Raw genomic sequence first — 16177 nt, 5'->3', positions numbered from 1 at the left:
TAGCTCTGTAGATACTCTTGGGAATCATACTTGAACTGTTTTTGTTTCGTTCTTTTGAGCCAAAGATTAGGCACCAACCCAACATTTGCCTAAACGACGGTGTTAGGCCTCTGTCCATTATATCACTTTTTTTTTTTTTTTTGGGACAGCGCGAACACAATCCCGATTACCAAAAATTATGCGACCAAGTTACGCGCATTTTTTTTTGCATTTGTTTATGAACATAACATCATTAAAACAATACATGTACAGAAAAATGTAATTGTGAAGAGCTGGTCAATATTTCACATAGTCGAAATCCTTTAACAACAGAAATAAATACAACTGACTTGTGTGACAAGTTATTTACAGAAAGCTTTTAGTAACAATTCTAAAAAATTGTCAGAATGTGTTGTGAAATGTAAACAAAATTTAAATAAATGCATCAGGTAAGAAACTAATAAAAAATGGAAAACACAAATGAGGAAAGAGAAACAAAAGAGATACTTCTAGCTAAAGTATTTACTGTAAGTGAAGCGTCCTCTGATATCCGTACAATAACGCAACTGATAAAGCGTTGGCAAATTGTTCGCGGTACTGCGGTGAACGGTGCAATCGTTGATGACATTCCCACAGGTAGGTCATGTACTGCACGGCGTCACTGAGTTGTAACTCAAAAATGGATTTGGCAGTGTGTCCCAGTAGCCAAGCCACGGCGTTGCACTTCGCTTTGTGGTGCACTTTAAAGTCAGGAAAGAAAATCCACATTGCTGCAACCCTGGAAGAAGCAGTCTGGTTGATAAGCCCCACCATCAAACGGCACAACTCCCACACTCCTCACATGTAGAGGCACGCTATCCGGTGGTCTCTCGAGGCGAAGTAGGAGCGCCTGTTGTAACCCTTGGTAGTTCAGGAGAAATATCAATTATGAAATCACGGTTTCACTCTGTTTATTGTTGTGAATCCGACATGAAGTTTAACAGATACGTAGTTCGAAAATTGAAAAATAATTTTGTCGAAGAGTAGGTTTTTTTCAATTTCAGTTTACATGAGTGAAAATAAAAACATCTTCTGTTACGTAAATCCTTATCTCCGAGCTCTGCAGAAATAGAAGCTATGACGGACAATGTTTCATTACTCTTCAAAGCTAAAACCAACCACTTTCGGTGAGTGGTGTCGTTTGCTTTAGGAAACGGATGGGGAGATTTTTCCTTACAATTATTTGGACTGCCACGTGCTTTATCGTTTCGAGTAATGCCGAATACATTCTTTTGTATATCGATGCAGCAGTTTATAAGCTTTCTTTCTGATTCTACTCTCTGCGCCGTTTCCCCTCTGGTTCGTCATTTTTTCACTTCCTTACTCTTTGACCTTGAAGCACATCTTCTCAGCTTTCAGCATTGCCATCTCTACACTGCACAGCACGATATCAGCCTGATGAGGGCTGCGTTTGCCGTTTCTTCTAACCATTCAATATTGTAGAAGCCCTATCTACACAAGAAAATTGACTAAAATCGAATAAAATAATCTATAAATTGAACACATTACATACTGTACGACTGTTTCTAATATCACAGACAGGCGACATTGGGCACAATTTGGTAGTCGGTAGTCGCTATTATGCACACAGCTTAGCTGGTACTCCCAAAAAAAAAAAAAAAAAAAAAAAAAAAAAAAAAAAAAAAAAAAAAAAACCAACTTGACACCTGACGTCCGCAGTCCCCTACACGTAGAACTATCTAAACCTAAGTAACCTAAGGACATCACACACATCCATGCCTGAGGCAGGATTCGAACCTGCGACCGTAGCAGCCGCGTAGTTCCCGACTGAAGCGCCTAGAACCGCTCGGCCACAACGGCCGACACCCAACAGCAAAACGGGTGTTCAGAAAGTGTCTGATTTGTAAGAGATTTTACCGTAGGATTCTCTGTTTGATAAGAAGGCAGATTAAAACTGTGTGCCGAACCGAGACTGGAACTCGGGACCTTTGCCTTTCGCGGGCAAGTGCTCTACCAACTGAGCTACCCAAGCACGACTCACGCCCCGTCCTCACAGCTTTACTTCTGCCAGTACCTCGTCTCCTACCTTCCAAACTTTACAGAAGCTTAAGAAGGAAGGAGTATTAGGATTTCAACGGCCCGTCGACGACGAATTTGTCACAGATAGATTTCAAGCTCAGATTGGGGAGGACTAGGAGAGTAAGGCATCCCTGCCATTTGGAAGGAGCCATTCCAGCATTTCCCTTACGTGTTTTGGGGAAATGACGGAAAACTTGTATCTAGTTGGCCTTTCGGAAATCTGAACTACCGTTCCCGTACACCTCGGTAACTGCGCGGTCAGCGCACCGGATTGCTAACCGAAGGAGCGCGGTTTCGATTCCCAGTGGGTTCGGAGATTTTCTCCGCATGTGGACTGGGTGTTGTGTTGTCCTTACGTTCCTATCGTCATAATTGACATTCCACCGCTGAGATGAACGTAAGGGCGCGTCCCGAAAGCCGATAAATAAATTAAAAACCTAATTTCCTCCAGAACACGAGTTCAGTGTGGCACCCTATCGCCCGATTTCTGAAACACAATTTCAATTGATACCAATAAGAAAAATTTCAGCTCGCGCTTAGTAGCTGTAAGAAAATTGATTGGCAGATCAGAAAGCTTTCTACTCTATCGGTTTGGTTCAAATGGCTCTGAGCACTATGGGACTTAATTTCTGAGGTCATCAGTCCCCTAGAATTTAGAACTACTTAAACCTACCTAACCTAAGGACATCACACACATCCATGCCCGAGGCAGGATTCGAACCTGCGACCGTAGCGGTTGAGCGGTACCAGACTGTAGCGCCTAGAACCGCTCGGCCAGTCCGGCCGGCACTATCGGTTTCCCGTCTATCTGTAATAAGACACTAGCCCCTAGAGGGCCAACGGCCTTTCCACAATTGTAACACCGGTTCCCGTCAGGTCACCGAGTTAAACGCTGTCGGCGTGGCTACCACTTGGATGAGTGACTATTTGGGTCGAGAGAGCGGTTTGCTGACCATCTGCCACTCTGTATCCGCATCCGGTGGCGCCTGAGGCTGATGATGACACGACGGCCGGTCGGTACCATTGGGCCTTCAAGGCCTGTTCGGGCGGAGTTTGTTTTTGGATTCTACAGGAATGTGTGGAGGTGCCCGAAAGCTCGAAGCTAACCACAGAGAAGCTGAATCTGGCGTGCATACTGCTTTAGGGAAAGGTGCAGAAGGCATTAGGCATAGGAACGACGCCTTCTTTAACATATATTTTTAAATTTTTTATCTGGCCTTCAGCATGAGTACACTATTTAGCCACCAATAGCTACACTATTTAGCTGTCATCAGTTACATTTTTCAGCCGTCAGCAACTACGAAATAAAGATCATAAATAAACGTATTACTTTAAAATAACTAAACAGTATTTTTTCGCTACTAGCAAAGAAAGAAACCTTCTTAATTTCACAACAAGGAAGTAATTATTACATTTTTCTTTACAAAAATGTCAACAAACCGATATGTACAGCCACCCCTCTTTGAGACACAAACAGTAATTAATTAACCACTAAAATGTTTATTAGACCTTCTCTGTAAGTATGTTGTCATATTTTAAAATTATGAACTAAAGTAATTGTTATCAGACATGTAAAACCTGCCTTATCGTTCTTTAGTAAAAGAACAGCAATGCCTGTAGGAAACGGTACAGTAAGCTTTCTCAATCCTGCAAAGAACTGTTCTCTAATTTACTGCAATTTGGGACCAGGGGAAGATTTGGTATCTCCAACGTCCGAATTATTGAAATTACATAAATCTCAATCTTTTCTAACGTAGGCGATGCAAATGAAAAGTGAAACTGCCGCGATTGAATTTCACCCGTATGACTGTGCAGATGGGTGTACTGACATATTACGAAACCAAGATAAGAGAAGCAAGTTTGAACCCACGCATAATATTTTCGTTCACTTACGTTTGATGTATCTCATTCATCTTTCTACTGGGACCTGACTTCCATTTTTAGCTGATGTAAGAAGTCAGTAAAAAAAAAACTGGATATCTTGGTAAGCTTCGGATATAGTACCTTAGTTAGCCAGCTGGTCTACTGTTTCGTTATACCAAATTCTTATTCGATCTTTTATCAAGAGCATATATCTGTATGGTGTTTCACGAGGAATAGTAAATATTTCATGAAGTGGTAGCAAAGAGCATTTCAAAAAGAAACTCTTTTTTGTTTTCATTCCACGTGTTTGTAATCCAGTTGCTGTTGGTTTATATAAAGATCGTCATTTTAGTATTGAACTTCAATTACCATGCTATGAATGAGTTTACATACACTCCTGGAAATTGAAATAAGAACACCGTGAATTCATTGTCCCAGGAAGGGGAAACTTTATTGACACATTTCTGGGGTCAGATACATCACATGATCACACTGACAGAACCACAGGCACATAGACACAGGCAACAGAGCATGCACAATGTCGGCACTAGTACAGTGTATATCCACCTTTCGCAGCAATGCAGGCTGCTATTCTCCCATGGAGACGATCGTAGAGATGCTGGATGTAGTCCTGTGGAACGGCTTGCCATGCCATTTCCACCTGGCGCCTCAGTTGGACCAGCGTTCGTGCTGGACGTGCAGACCGCGTGAGACGACGCTTCATCCAGTCCCAAACATGCTCAATGGGGGACAGATCCGGAGATCTTGCTGGCAAGGGTAGTTGACTTACACCTTCTAGGCAACGTTGGGTGGCACGGGATACATGCGGACGTGCATTGTCCTGTTGGAACAGCTAGTTCCCTTGCCGGTCTAGGAATGGTAGAACGATGGGTTCGATGACGGTTTGGATGTACCGTGCACTATTCAGTGTCCCCTCGACGATCACCAGTGGTGTACGGCCAGTGTAGGAGATCGCTCCCCACACCATGATGCCGGGTGTTGGCCCTGTGTGTCTCGGTCGTATGCAGTCCTGATTGTGGCGCTCACCAGCACGGCGCCAAACACGCATACGACCATCATTGGCACCAAGGCAGAAGCGACTCTCATCGCTGAAGACGACACGTCTCCATTCGTCCCTCCATTCACGCCTGTCGCGACACCACTGGAGGCGGGCTGCACGATGTTGGGGCGTGAGCGGAAGACGGCCTAACGGTGTGCGGGATCGTAGCCCAGCTTCATGGAGACGGTTGCGAATGGTCCTCGCCGATACCCCAGGAGCAACAGTGTCCCTAATTTGCTGGGAAGTGGCGGTGCGGTCCCCTACGGCACTGCGTAGGATCCTACGGTCTTGGCGTGCATCCGTGTGTCGCTGCGGTCCGGTCCCAGGTCGACGGGCACGTGCACCTTCCGCCGACCACTGGCGACAACATCGATGTACTGTGGAGACCTCACGCCCCACGTGTTGAGCAATTCGGCGGTACGTCCACCCGGCCTCCCGCATGCCCACTATACGCCCTCGCTCAAAGTCCGTCAACTGCACATACGGTTCACGTCCACGCTGTTGCGGCATGCTACCAGTGTTAAAGACTGCGATGGAGCTCCGTATGCCACGGCAAACTGGCTGACACTGACGGCGGCGGTGCACAAATGCTGCGCAGCTAGCGCCATTCGACGGCCAACACCGCGGTTCCTGGTGTGTCCGCTGTGCCGTGCGTGTGATCATTGCTTGTACAGCCCTCTCGCAGTGTCCGGAGCAAGTATGGTGGGTCTGACACACCGGTGTCAATGTGTTCTTTTTTCCATTTCCAGGAGTGTAGTAAAATTTTGCAACCTCGGTCTTGATTGTGATGTGTTGGACAATTCTACTGTTAATGCATGGCGACTCCAGTTGAAGATATATCCTTGAAGCCCACGACCGGTTAAGACCATTGCATCCAAGCCATTTTATTTGAAAAGCGTGCAGTGGTAAAGCAAAGTCTAATGATCACTGTACATTGCCTTACCACAGCACACTTTTCAGGTCCACTTGAAAGTGGCCTGGTTCTTCATTAAATGAGTATACAGTTGTGGAACAACAGTACTCTCTGAACACAAAGAAACTAAGCTCACCGTACAAAAAGCTAGTAATCCTAGAGAAGTCTGTGCCAGCATTATTTAATACCGAATAATTAGCCCCAGGACTTGATTATAGTACCTTCCGCCGCGGAAGTCGAACACACGCCAGAATAAATGGACGTGATCAGCCCATAGAGGGCTCTGCCTCCGCGGCGGGTATTCCGCAGCGGCTCTCATGCAGCGAGGGCGTCACCACTATGCCACGTGCAGACAGCGGCCAATAGCCGCTCCCTCCGGTTTCGTATATAGGAACCTGCTCTGCCCTAGTCCAGCCCCTCCTGTTCATCTTCTCCAGTTCGCTGATGACACCGCCTTCTTAGCCCCTTATCCTACCCTTCAACGGTCCCAACGTACCCTCCAAACCCGCCTTGACCAATTTGCCGCTTGGTGCAATCAGTGGTTCCTCCGTGTTAATCCCTCCAAGACCCAGGCGATCATCTTAGACCTTCACCCACCTAGACACCCTCATTTAAGCCCCTCTCTCCCCTTCCCGCACCCTTCCCACCCCCAATCTCATGGCACGTCAACAGTATCGTCTCCTCTACCTCAACATTCGCTCCCTCCCTGCAAACAAATACATCTTCATGCATACCCTCTCCCAGCACCAGGTTGACTCCATCATCCTTAATGAAACCTTCCTCCAACCCCACCATGTTGTCCCCATCTCCCCTTATCTCCTTCACTGCACTGACAATCCCCTTCCCCTAGCCCGAGGCAGGGTCACTATAGGCCACCTGAGGCATCTCCCTGTCCGGCCACAACCCCTCCTCAATGACTCGACTGAACACCTTCTCCTCAGCCTACTTTTTCCCTCCCTCACCATCACCTGTGCCACTATCTATATCTGCCCCGCAGCTCCTATCCCCTTTGACTTCATTTCCCATGTTCACCATACCTTCTCGACCTACGTGATCGCCACTGACCTCAACATCCACAGCCGTGACCCTGCCACCCTTCGGCGGTGGCATCAGTTACTTGCCACCCTCCATGGTGACCTTGTTCCTCTCCCACAGAACACCCGTCCTGAAAGTAACTCCACCCCCGATGTTATCCTCACTTCACCCAACCTCCTTGGTCGCATTGCCGTTGATGTCCTTGATCCTGTCGGTAGTGACCATCTCCCTGTCCTTCTCACCATCTCCTCTACCCGTCCTGCTGCTGCAGCCACCCACCCAGCTGCCCCTCCAAAGTCTGTCCATGACTACCACCATGCCAATTGGGATGCCTACTGGGAATCCATTGCCTTACAGGTCGAAAGCCACCCCCTCACTTTTCACCACCCTGATGACATCACCCATGCCTCTTCCTTCCTTCAGAAGACCATCACTGACGCTGTGGAGGCTCATGTCCCTACCAAACTCATCCACCCTCACCACCCCGCTTCCTCCACAGGCTGTCCTTCTTCTGTGTGAATCCTGGAGGCTCTACCGCTCCTTCCTCCGCACTCGTGACCAGGATACTCTCACCCGCCACCAGCAATTACAGCGACATATCCGGAACCTCCTTACAGCAAAGAAACGCCGGGAATGGCGCCAGACATGCACACGCCTCAACTCCACCCTCCCTGTCAACTCCTCCAAGTACTGGTCAGAATTCCACCGCCTTACTGGTAGCCATCCCACCCCGCATTACCCCATCCTCCATGACGATCGACCCTTTCCTGACAACCTCAGTAAGGCTAACCATTTTGCTTCCCACCTATCCGAGGTCTTCTCCATTCCTGACGATCCCCATTTTGATTACTCCCTCTTCCCCACTATCCTTGACCACACTGACACCTCTGTTGTCCCCCCGCTCGCCCCTAGCTTCCAGTACTTGGATCGGTTACCCCCTCAGACATCAACTCTCCCATCACCACACAAGACATCACACTCGTCCTCCGCTCCAAATGCAACACCGCCCCTGGTCATGATGGCGTCACCTACCATCACCTCAAGGAATCCCCTCCATCCTTCCTGTCTGTCCTTGCTACCCTGTACAATGTCCTCCTCTCCATTTGATTTTACCCTGACCTGTGGAAGACTTCTCATGTCCTGCTGTTCCCTAAACCTAACAAACCCCCCTCTGCTACCTCTTCCTATCGTCCAATCTGCCGTACCTCCATGTTCAGTAAGGTCTTTGAGGCCATCCTCTCTCACCGTATTCACCGCCACCTTAACCAGCACCGCCTCCTTCCTCTTACCCAATGTGGCTTCCGGCCTTCCTTCTCTGCCGACGACCAGCTCCGTAACCTTACCAATCTTCTTTCCCTCCAACTTAACTCCCGTCGCTCCGCTACCTTTTTTTCCCTTGACCTCCAGAACGCCTATGACTGTGTCTGGCATCCCGGGCTCCTCTTCAAACTCCAGACCTATCCTCTCCCCATCAATTTCATCCGTCTCGTTGCTTCCTTCCTCTCCCATCGTCCCTCCTATGTGACTATCCACAATTCCAACTCCCGTACTTTCTACCCCTCTGCCGGCGTGCCCAAGGTTCTGTTCTTTCCCCTCTCCTCTATCTCCTGTACACTGCTGATATGCCCAAACCTCCCCCTCCTGTTCATCTTCTCCAGTTTGCTGATGACACCGCCTTCCTAGCCCTTTACCCTACCCTTCAACGGTCCCAACGTACCCTCCAAACCCGCCTTCACCAATTCACCGCTTGGTGCAACCAGTGGTTCCTCCATGTTAATCCCTCTAAGACCCAGGCAATCATCATAGGCCACACCACCCACTCCTTCCGCCTCCATGATTTCAACCTCACCATTTATGGCCGTCCTATCCACCTCACTCCTACCCTCAAATACCTTGGCCTCACACTCGACTGCCACCTCACCTGGACTCCCCATCTCCTTACCATCCAAACCAAAGCTCACAACCGCCTCCGCCTCCTGAAACTCCTGTCCGGCCGGACGTGGGGTCTGCATCCTTCCACCATCCTTCACACCTACAAATGCATGATCCGCCCCATCCTTTGTTATGCCCGCGTCACTTGGATTTCCGCCCCTCCCCAGTTCTAAAAAACCCTCCAAATCCTCGAACGCCATGCACTCTGCCTCACCTTCCACATCTGCCTTCTGTCCCCCACGTGCATACTCTACGACCTCATCCCCTTCCCCCACCTTCTCCTTTTCCTTGAACACATCCGCACACTATATATTGTCCGCCACCTTGATCCCCCTCACCCCCATGGTGTCTCCCTTCCTCTCCACCCCCAACCAGTTGCCACGCCTTTACCTTTTGTCCCTCCCTCTCTCCATCTCCACACCCTCCATCTCCTTTCCCAACACAACTTTCACGGTCTACCCCTCCCAGATGATGAGCTTTGCCCTGACATCTACCTCTCCTACCAACTCTAACCCCATCTTCCAGCCTCCTCCTCAGGGCTCCCTCTCCTCCCCCTCCCTCCTCCTGAGCGGCTTCCCCCTCCTACTCTCCCTCCATCTCTTGCGCCTCCTTTCAGTGTCTCTGCGCTCCCTCCTGCCCTCTCTTCCCTCTTCCTCTCCCACCCCACGTGTCTCCTGCCTCTTCGTGAACCCACTGATGCCCCTTCTCTCTTCATCCTGCCGCTTCCCCTGCTGCCCCATGCTTTCCCCTCCTTTTCCATCCTCTCTGCCCTTTCCCTCGGCAGGTCCCGGCTGACAGTTTTATTCTTCGTCGTGTGTGCTCCAAGTGGGTTTTAAGTGTGTTGTTCCGGAGTGTTTTTTCTACTGTGACCGACTTTTAACGTGTGCATGTCCATTCAGTGTCTTCTCTGAGTTTTGAAGACTCGCCAACTGTGTTTTTATTTCTGGTGACTTTTAACTGTCCTCCATGAACGTCTCCATGTTAGTCTATTTTTTACCCCCATTTTCTCCCATTATTCTGTTTTAAGTTCCCCTTTCTCGCCTTATGTATGTAACATTTTATTCTTATTTTAAGTTGTTATGTCACTCGGCTGAAGAGCGGCGGATTGTGCCGCTGACAGCCCTCCCCTGCCCAATGGGGCAGGCGAATGAAATCACAATAAAGAAAAAAAAAACAAAAAGAAAAAAAAGAAAAAAAAACCTAGTCTAGTCAGTCTGGTACTCGCTCTGGATTCCGTTTCTATCTCGGCGGTACTGCGTTCTGGTCGTTGCTCAATGTTGACATTTGCCTGGCTCTGGTTCTGAGTGGATTTACTGTTGGTGTTTGGTGTTTTGGTTTCCACAAGCCTCCGTTATTTATCTCTTCCTTGGTTGTGTTGGTCATAGTCGGTCGTGGTCGGTTGTTGTCAGTTGTCGTTGGTCTGTCGTCCAACTCGTCCTGTGTTTACCCGGTGGTGCGTGCTCCACCACCGGCGGCTTCCCCGCCTGGCGGCTCCGATCCGCAGCCCAAGGCGTTCCCGCAGTTGGTTCTGGTTACTTCATTAATAATGTCATGGATTCGGTTGTACAGATACGTAATATCCAGGTTAAGGCAATCGCTGAGGATCTGACCGCGCAGTTCCACCAAATTGCGCGGATGCTTATGTCGGCGCTTTAATCGCCGTTCCAATATGTCCCACTAATTTCTGTTGGTTTTAAGTCAGGTTATTTTGCAGACCAATCGAGATATAATAGGGTGGTGGAGTATTCAGAAAACCGGTCACGTATTCTTCCAGCCCGATGAGCTCTTGTTGTCCTTGGATGTCTGTGTGAAGAATGGCCTCTTGCTAGATGACAGAGACCAAATGTTTATTGCATGCAGTTTCCCTCGCAATATTCTCTCGCTAACAGGTAGGGATGAACCTTCATTCGCTGCCTGCAGCAATTCCAGTCGGGCTTCATAAGCCGTGAAACGCTCCTCTGATCCCTCTCAATCAGGATCTTTTTTCGGCCATAATTCTGACTTCGTGTTTCGTAGCCACGTGTCTTATACCACTGTTTGCAGACACGTTCAAGAGCCTGCCGCGAAACATCAACAATTCCAGCAACTTCACACCCTGTGTAGTCAGTGATACGCCCCAATAAGATTGCCATCTTTTTGCCACTCTGTCACGTCCTTACATTTCCCTATATTTACATGCAGTGTCCACTTGAAACATAAATATTTCGCTGATCGCTACTGATTGATGCTCACGTAGCAGCAGTGCAAGCTTGGTTGAGCACGGGACTCTGTAAAGGCTTAACGATTCATTTGCGTGTGCGCGCTGGAGTGATTAATTTTTTGTCCGTTGAGATTACCGGTCCTATTGTATCATTTAAGCACACTCAACTTATTTACAAATTGCGTAACAAATAACGAGAGAACAAAGGTTCCTTTCGCTTCTAGGTTGGATGCGTTTCTCCAGCATGAAGGACCTCTGCACTTTATAGCCGTCAGGTGGACGTCATCTAAACCGAATATTCCCCAGAAGATGGAACTGCAGAAATGATCGTCTTTCATGGCCATCTAGGTCTCTACCCTGATCTTATCCCTCTGGAGTTTTGCTGGCGAGGATGGTTTAGAGGCGAAGTCTTAAGAAGAAAAAATGAATTAATGCCAAGAGACGGACTGATGGTCCAGAATTTCAAGTTTTGCCCTCATAAAAGAATGTCTTCAGTAGAGATACAACCGATGTTATCAAGAGAATTCGAATGTGCATAGTACTCTGAGGCGGAAATAATAAAATCAGGTTTGAATATCTACCTTTACATCATACACTGCAAGCCACCTAATAGTGTATGGCGGAGGGTACTTTCGGTACCACTATCTGATCCCTCCAACCCTGTACCACTCGTGAATAGTGACTGGGAGGAATGATTGTCGGTAAGCCTCTGTATTGGCTTTAATTTCTCGAATTTTCTCCTAGTGGTCAATACGCGAGATGTATGTGGGTGGAAGTAATATGTTGTCTGACTCCTCCTGATAAGTGCTGTCCCGAAATTTCAGTAGTAAATCTCTTCGTTATACACAACGTCTCTCTTGTAACGTCTACCATTGGAGTTTGTTTAGCATCTCCGTTACGCTCTCTCCCCAGCTAAACGATCCCGTGACGAAACGCGCCGCTCTTCGTTGAATCTTCTCTATCTCCTCTATCAGTCTTATCTGATAGGGATCCCAGATAGATGAACAATACTCATGAATCGGGCGAACAAGCCCCTTATAAGCCACTTCTTTTGTGGATGAGTTACATTTCCTTAAGATTCTTCCGATGATTCTGAGTCTTGTGTCTGCTTTTCCCACTATCTGTTTTGTATGGTCATTCCTCTTTAGGTCGCTCTGGATAGTTACGCCTAGATATTTTACGATAGACGCTGTCTCTACCTGTTTGTCATCAATAGTGTAGCTGTACAGTAGTGGATTTATTTTCCTACGTATGCGCAACATGTTACATTTATTTACGTTCAGGGACAACTGCCAGAGTTTGCACCATTTGTCAATTCTCTGCAGGTCGTTCTGCAAATTCTTACTATCTTCTGGCGTTGCTACTTTGGTATAAGCAACTGCACCATCTGCGAATAACCTCACAGAGCATCCGACGCTTTCTACTAGATCATTTATATACATATTGTGAAGAGCAACGGTCCTATCACACTCCCCTATGGTACTCCGGATATTACCTTTACATCTGTCGATTTAGTTCCGTTAAGACCGACGTGCTGAGTTCTATCTGCAAGAAAGTCTTGAATACAATCGCAGTCTGCTCCGCTACTCCGTAAGCTCGAATTTTTTCATGAAACGGTACTGCGGGACGGTGTTCAAATGGCTCTGAGCACTATGCGACTTAACTGCTGAGGTCATCAGTCGCCTAGAACTTAGAACTAATTAAACCTAACTAACCTAAGGACATCACACACATCCATGCCCGAGGCAGGATTGGAACCTGCGACCGTAGCGGTCGCTCGGTTCCAGACTGTAGCGCCTAGAACCGCACGGCCACTCCGGCCGGCGGGACGGTGTCAAATGCCTTACTGAAATCAAGGAACACGGCATAAGCCTGAGCGCCGATGTCCACTGTGCTGTGGATCTCATGGAGGAACAGAGCGAGCTGTGTTTCGCAGGGTGTCTGCTTGTGGAATCCATGCTGATTTTTATAGAGGAGTTGTTCATTTTCCAAGAAGGTCATAATTCTTAAGCATGAAACATGTTCCATAATTCTACAACAGACTGACGTCAACAATATAGGTCTATAATTGTGTGGATATGTCTTCAGGCTTTTCTTAAAAACGGGAATGACTTGCGCTTTTTTCCAGGCGTTAGGTACCTTTAGTTGCTGAAGCGATCTTCGATAAATAGCTGCTAGAAGAGGAGCAAGTTCTTTCGCATAATCGTTATAGAATCTTATAGGTATCTCATCTGGTCCTGAAGCCTTTCGACTACTGAGCGATTGTAGTTGCTTTTGAATTCCGCTATCGGTTATCTCAATACCTGCCATTTCGATGTTCGTACGACGATTGAAAGAAGGAGAAGTGTTACGATCTTCCGCGATGAAACAACTTCGGAAGTCCGAATTCAGTATTTCGGCCTTCTCTCTGTTATCTTCCGTTTCGGTGCCTGTGTGGTGGCTGACAGAATGAATAAATGGTTTTGACCTACTTACTGATTTTACAGACGATCAAAATCTCTTAGGGTTTTTACTCAGGTCGCCTGACAACGTCTTACTTTCGAAATCATTGAAAGCTTCTCTCATTGCTCTCCTTATGCTCAGTTTGCTTTGTTCAGCTTTTGTTTGTTATCTAGGATTTTACTTCTCTTGAATCTGAGATGAAGTGCTCTTTGTTTACGTAGCGCTTTTCCAACACGGCTATTAAACCATGGTGGTTCTTTCCCATCCCTTAAAACCCTACTCGGAACATACTTGTCTATCACATACTGAAAGATGCCTTTGAATTTTTTCCATTTTCTCTCCACATCTTCGTCCTCATCACCGATTATTTGATGCTGACTGCTGAAATCTGAAATTTGTTGGGTTGGGCCGTTTGGGGGAGGAGACCAAACAGCAGGGTCGTCGGTCTCATTGGATTAGGGAAGGACGGGGAAGGAAGTCGGCTGTGCCCTTTCAAAGGAAGCATCCCGGCACTTGCATGGAGCGATTCGGGGAAATCACGGAAAACCTAAATCAGGATGGCCGGACGCAGGATTGAACTGTCGTCCTCCCGAATGCAAGTCCAGTGTGCTAACCACTGCGCCACCTGGCTCGGTCTGAAATTTGTATCCTGTCACACTTGCTGACCGAATATATCTTCCTACCTTTCTTAACTTTCTTTGTAGGACCCGTCGTCATAGATGTTGCACAGCCTTATAATCACTGATACCTTCCTCTACGTTAACTGATTCGATAAGTTCAGGTCTGTTTGTTGCCAGGAGGTCTAAGACGCTACCCTCACGAGTTGGTTCTCTAACTACCCGCTCAAGGTTATTTTCGGACAAGATATTCAGAACAATGGCACACGATTGCCTGTCTCTGGCACCAGTTTTGATGGTGTAACACTCCCAATCTATAACTGGCAAGTTGAAGTCATCCTCTATTACAAAGTCATGATCAGGAAAATTACTATTGATATTCTGCAAGCTCTGTTTGAAGCGCTCTACAACTACATATCCTGACCCAGGTGGCCTATAAAAGCATCCGATCACCATTTTTGACCGTTCTATGATACTCAATTTCACCCAGATTAATTCACATTCGGAATCCGTGATAACCTCGCTAGCTTTTATCGAATTTTTTACTGCAATAAACAAGACGCCACCATTGGCGACTAACCTGTCCTTACGGTAAACATTCCAGTCTGAACTTAGGATTTCGTTGTCATTGACGTCTGGCTTCAACCAGCCTTCTGTTCCCAATACTGTCTGTGCATTATAACCTTCAATAGGCGATACTAATTCGGGAACCTTTCCTTGGATGCTCCTGCAGTTTTCTAAGATCATATTAATCTTTATCTCTGATCTAAAAATGGTTCAAATGGCTCTGAGCACTATGGGACTCAACTGCTGTGGTCATCAGTCCCCTAGAACTTAGAACTAATTAAACCTAACTAACCTAAGGACATCACACACATCCATGCCCGAGGCAGGATTCGAACCTGCAACCGTAGCAGCAGCGCGGCTCCGGACTGGAGCGCCTAGAACCGCACGATCACCGCGGCCGGCTATCTCTGATCTAAGAGGACCAAGATTCTCTGAGGTCACTGTGCTTGATTCAGCAGTCAAATCGTGTTTGCTCCCAAGGGAGGGGTCCTCTAACCTAAAAAAGCCCCTTGTGCACTCCACACGTACTCCGTTACCCTAGTAGCCGCTTCCTACGTGTAGTGCACGCCTGAACTATTAAGGGGAACCCTACAATTCTGAACCCGATAGCGGAGGTAGAGAAATTTGGACCCGATACCGTCGCAGAGCCGTCTGAGTCTCCGCTTTAGACCTTCCACTCTGCTCCAAACCAGAGTATCACAATCAATCTAGGGTACGATGCTACAAACAGGCAGCTTAGCATGCACCCGGTGTGCGTTGCTGGTTGCCTTCACCAAGTCAGCCAGTCGCCGAAAGAAGCCGAGGATGGGCTCATTCGTGCCGACGCGTGCCACAACATGCAGCCGGTTGCACCCAGTGCGCTCGATAGCCGCCGGCAGGGCCTCCTCCACATCACGGATGAGACCTCCCGGCAAACACACCAAATGCACACTGGAATTCTTTCTCGCCTTGCCTACTGTCTCCCTGAGGGTCTGTATCACTCGCCTGACATTGGAGTGCCCAATGACTAGCATAACCCACCCTCTTTACTTGTCCGGACTGGGCAGGAAACTCGACCGCTGGCCAAACAGGAGAGCCATCGTTTGTCTTTTGCAAACACCTTCTATAATTATTTGTCTGGATTATATTTCAACAGCTGTACCTACGTAACCAATAAAAATTGGACACGTGTTATATGGAATGCTTTATTAAAATTATTCCACACTACCACCTCCTAATAAATTTAATTTACCTTCAGAAACAACCTGTATATATACTTTCCGAGAGCTATTGGTTACTTTGTGAGCTACTCTATCTCATCGAAAGCATCTACACAATCGCTCATGGACATTAACATGGTGAATGTACGCCTTTCGGCGAACAGCCTTGCGGAAGTGGTAACACCACTTCTTGTCAGATCACCGAAGTCAAGCACTGTCGGGCTTTGCTGGCGTGGATGGGTGATCATTTGGGTCTGCCAAACGCTGTTGGCACACGGGGTGCCCTCAGCC

The sequence above is a fragment of the Schistocerca piceifrons genome, chromosome 8 (genome assembly GCF_021461385.2).
Source record: "Schistocerca piceifrons isolate TAMUIC-IGC-003096 chromosome 8, iqSchPice1.1, whole genome shotgun sequence".
In the NCBI taxonomy this organism is placed as follows: Eukaryota; Metazoa; Arthropoda; class Insecta; order Orthoptera; family Acrididae; genus Schistocerca; species Schistocerca piceifrons.
This window is presented reverse-complemented; position numbering follows the sequence as displayed.